Genomic DNA, 5108 nt, shown 5'->3' on the forward strand with positions numbered 1-5108 from the left:
TTCCTGCTGTTCTTACAGACTGCAGAAGAAATTTGCAAAAGTAATTGGGCCACAGTACCAACAGTTACAGTACTATACTACCCGTAACCAACACAATATAAACAAACTGAGGTTGTTGGCTAACGTCATTCTTCAGGAAGTTTCAATGTCATATGGGGTATGGATGCTAAGTAAAACCAATTAGGTATATGAAAATAAGAAGTGAGAAAGTGAAGAAAATTTGTTCAAAATGTTCTATAAGCACATTTAAATGAAAGCATGCATGTTTTGGGTTGTCAGAAAAGTCATGATAGATTTTTGCATAGAAAAAAAGAAAAAAAAAAGTAATGACTTTTCCAACCAGCCAATAACTAATTGGCTTCATGGGTCACAAACTAATTTTCAAGGTGTAAGATAATTTAATGGGATAATTTAATATGTTTACATGTATATATATATATATATATATTCATATATATGTGTGTGTATATATTCATATATATATGTGTGTATGTGTATATGTATATACTTACATACACACACACATATATATGTGTGTGTACATACTTAGAAACACACAGCCAAAGAGGAGGAAAACATTAATGTCACTGCATGGCAGAGGATAATTGGATAAAATAGATAGACAAAGCCTGATCCTTGAGAACAAGATCATGATATAAAGAACAGGGATGATGAGATTAATTTTTGGTGCAGTTTAGTGCTTGGCTTCCTGAGTGTTTTCTGTTTATTTTTGGCTTGCTTAATGGATAAAAATACCTATTGGGATTGGAGAAGAAAGGCAGATATATCGGAGGCTATAGGAATGTGATGAAGCTTAGCAATAAATAAAGGTCACACTGCTGCATGTTTAGATACATTAATGAAATGGTGAAAGAAGTTTCTATTTAAATGAGGATGAATATATCATGTTTCATTCATCATCCATAAAATATCTTTATTTTGGTATTACTAATGATTGCTTATTGCTACACCTGCTATGTGGCTGTTGGCTTTCAGTGCTTCCTGCCCCTCTGAGATTGTTTCTGCAGTGCAGAGTAGGAAACCTTAAAAGGACATTCTCTAACTCCCTTAGCACCTAGATAATTCCAGTGGGAAGATGGAGATAAGCTAGGGATTAAACGCAGTAAAAAGCAGTCTCCTGGAGTCCAACAGTAGAAATAGTCTCCCCTTAGCAACTGGTTTCAGACAGAAGCCGAAGCTGCAGAAATTGCACGCCTCCACCCAGGCCTGAGTAACCTCCTAACTGCTGATGAATCTCTGTCCCTTCTGTTCCTAAGGTCCATCGAACAACTTTGTAACTCATTTCCTACATTAAAATTTTCCCTATTTGCAAGCTCTAGAATGATTCCTGCCTTCTGGACTTGACACTGACTGATACAATTGCCAGGAAACAAATTATTATTGCATAAAACTTATTAATTATCTTAATGTAGTGTAAAACCAAAGATAATTAATATATTTTTTGCTTAGTAATTGAGCAATTACCAAAAAATTCTTATCTCTATTCCAAGTGACAAGCCCGTTTAACTGGATCAAATATAAATATGGAGTGAACAACTCACCTTATGAATTGAGGCATCAGAATTGCATCCCTTTTTAGAACAAAAAATGTTGAATGAGTTCCATCAAATAATATACTACTCAATTTAATAAAATTAAACTGTATTTTTTAATATATTACTTTCTCTGAATTTGTGAAAGCCAGTTAATCTATCACCTATGCTGTTAATAGCAACTGTATTGGCACTTTCATAATGATCCTGCCTATTTTCTAAGATTGGATATTTCTAAGTTTAGCTCAATTAAAATTGCATTTTATTTGCATATTAGTAGGTCAACAATCAAATATGCAGTATCTCAATAGAATTACCTCATCTAATTAAATCATTAGACTTGGGAAGATGTTTCCAAAGGATACAAATTTTCAATTTGAAGAAATAAATTCTAGAGAGCTGTTGTACAACATGGTGAGTACAGTTAATACCAGCGTATTATAATTTTGAAAATATATTTCAATTGTTCTCATCATAACAAATAAATATGTGATGCAATGTATGTGCTACTTAGCTTGATTTAGACATTCCATAAACTATAACTTATCAAAATATGTTGTGCACCATAAATCCACATATTCTTTATTCGGCAATTAAAAATATATAAAATGGAGCATTAAATCATTGGTGCTGGGGACCAGCAGGTGGCATAGTGGTTAAAGTACTTGACTCCCACATGGCCTACTGTGGTTTGAGTCCTAGACCCGGTGGCTTAAAATTCATGCAGGGCAGATGGGCATGCCTACCTAAAATCCTAGGTGGAGTATAGAGAAGGGATTGTGGTGTGGCCATTTCCCTGGCAGTTGGTTTCTTCCTTTCTCTCTCTCTTAATCTCTCTCTGTCTCTCTGGGAAGTGCACCCACCCATGTGCATGCACACACACACACACACACACACACACACATACACACACTGTAGTATTGGTGCTAAGAATTTGATTACAGTATAAATTTCTATATGTGTTAGGCAAACTCCTACAGGGAAAATTACATTCTATTGTTTCAACCTTCACCCTTCACTCCAGCAAGTTATTTAGTAAAACCATGTCTGTATTATACATTTCTTTTTAAGGTACAAATTATAACTTATAAAAATGTAAGTTGTAAGTTATAAATTTGGCCCCAAAACAAATCTTTATTATATCACATAGTTTCTCAGGATTAGGAATCTGGGAGTGACTTACTTTGGTGATTCTAGTCCAGGGTCTACACTGAGGCATCAGTATGTTGCTGGTTGAATGTCTCTGAAGTCTTGGTTAGGATTAATGTTCCTCTTCTAGTCCCACACATGTAGCTGTTGAGGAGCATTTTCAGTTCCTTGCTTCTATGAGGCTTCTCCAGACAGAATTTTACTCATTGTATGAGATCTGAGAGTGAGCAGAGAGTGTGAGCCAAAGTAGTTATACACATTTTGTTTAGAGAAATTTTTTTCCTATAGGCCACGTGCACTTCTCAGAGAGATAGAGAGAGACAGAGAGACAAAAAGCAAGAAATCATTCCCTGGAGAGGGATGACCATGCCACAATCCCTTCCCCTCCATTTTCCTCTTGGGATCTTGGGCACACATACACATGCACATGGTGCACGTGTCAAGCCACTGGGTCCAGGACTTGAACCACAGTTACCCATGTGGGAGTCAAGTGACCCAAACATTACATTAGCTGCTGGTCCCATAAAGCAATTATGCTTTTTATAGTTGCAGATTCTCCAAATGAAAATATTTATTTGTTTTTGTTTGTTTGTTTGTTTTTAATATATAACTTGTAATTAGAAGCCACATACTACCACTTCTACTGTATGAACCAACATGAATCAACCTTGGTAGATTGTGGTATCAGGTTAATACCAGAGTGCGGGCATCATTGTGATCCATGTTTGAAGCTACCACAATACCCCTTACTTAGTGTTGGACCAATAAGGGTATGTATGATGATTGAGGAATGGCTATTGACTAAATATGTGCTTTCAGGGACAATAACCATTTCCAATACAATTGCCTACTACAATTGCATCTTTAGCGTTGTATATGATTATGAAAAGCAGAGTATTATGTATAAATCAAAAATTGTTCTCCGAAGTGAAAACAACTTTTAATGTGAGAAAAAATATTTCAAATATTTTAACAAGAAAAGATTTTTTTAAAAAAATAAGCGTAACTCCTGGCATGGAACTTTATGGCTTTTAGATAAGTAATTAGTAATGTGTATTTAAATTTAAAATTTTCTTTCTATAGCCATTATATATTTAGATGCTCACTTAATTCAATAAAATAAAATACATAGTGCCAAATAATTGAAAAATATGAGTTTATAGATAATTTCATAAAGTACATGAAATCAACCAACACAAAATATACATCATTTATTTATATATATAGTTTTTTCTTTTCTGTTTGTGTTAGGTGTTTTTCTTTCTTTCTTTCTTTCTTTTTCTTCTTTCTTCTTTTTTTTTTTTTTTAATTTACTTTAGGGCACAGGCACTTGCCAGACAGACACACAGAGATAGAGCTAAAGAGAGAAAATGAGAAAGTACCCTCCAAGAGAGATGCTCATGCTGCAATCCTTTCTCCTACATTCTCATCTTGGGATTTTGGCTAGCATGTATATGCATGCAGGATGTGCTGAAAGCCAACGGTCACATAGCAGGTATAGCAATGAGCAATCATTAGTAATATGAAAATAGAGATATTTTATGGATGATGAATAAAACAAACTATTTGTGCATGCTTATTTAAATAGAAACTTTTTCACCATTTTATTTATGTATCTAAACATACAACAGCTTGACCTTTAATTATTGCTAAGTTTTGTCACATTCTTGTAGCCTCTGAAATATCTGCCTCCCCCCCCCCCCATCACAATAGGTATTCTTGTCTATTAAGCAAGCCAAAAATAAACAGAAAATAGTCAGGAAGCCAAGCACTCAAATTTCTAGGTAACTCCTATGAAAAAATATACTCCTTGTCTCATCATAAATCAATTCCATCATGCCTGTTCTTCATATCATGATCTTGTTCTCAGGTCTGGGACTTGAACACCATTATTGATCATGTGGGATCTAGCTGCTTTAACCACTACACCACCTAAGTGGACTGCTGGAACCATGCAGTTAACACAAGCTGAGTATGAAAGAACTGCCCCTCAGGTCTAGAGCAAGGACTCGGCTGAGGAGAACTGTTTGCGAGGTCAACAGTTTTACGAGTTCTGGACCTCACCTCTGTTGTGTTACTGTACTGGCCTGCACTCAGTTTCTCTGCCATGGGCCTTATTGCCATTCCCCGGTACCCCATAAAGGCACCCCCAGCCTTACTATAACTTTTATGATAATCCTGAAAGAATGCGGATCCACTAAGGTGGCAGCTGCGTAGGGCAGCAGCTGCAAACAGGAGTTACTCCCATTAGACTCATCCCACCCTCCTGGAAAATGTCAATAAAGAATGCCACATTCACTTCTCCTACTGGAGATTACTAATGGGCGAAGGATCTCAGTAGCTCAGGGACTCATCCACGAGGTGCTGTTACCCCAAAGACCATAAGCCACCCTTACTCTCAGGACA

The sequence above is a fragment of the Tupaia chinensis genome, unplaced genomic scaffold, assembly GCF_000334495.1.
Source record: "Tupaia chinensis unplaced genomic scaffold, TupChi_1.0 Scaffold143943_1, whole genome shotgun sequence".
NCBI lineage: Eukaryota > Metazoa > Chordata > Mammalia > Scandentia > Tupaiidae > Tupaia > Tupaia belangeri.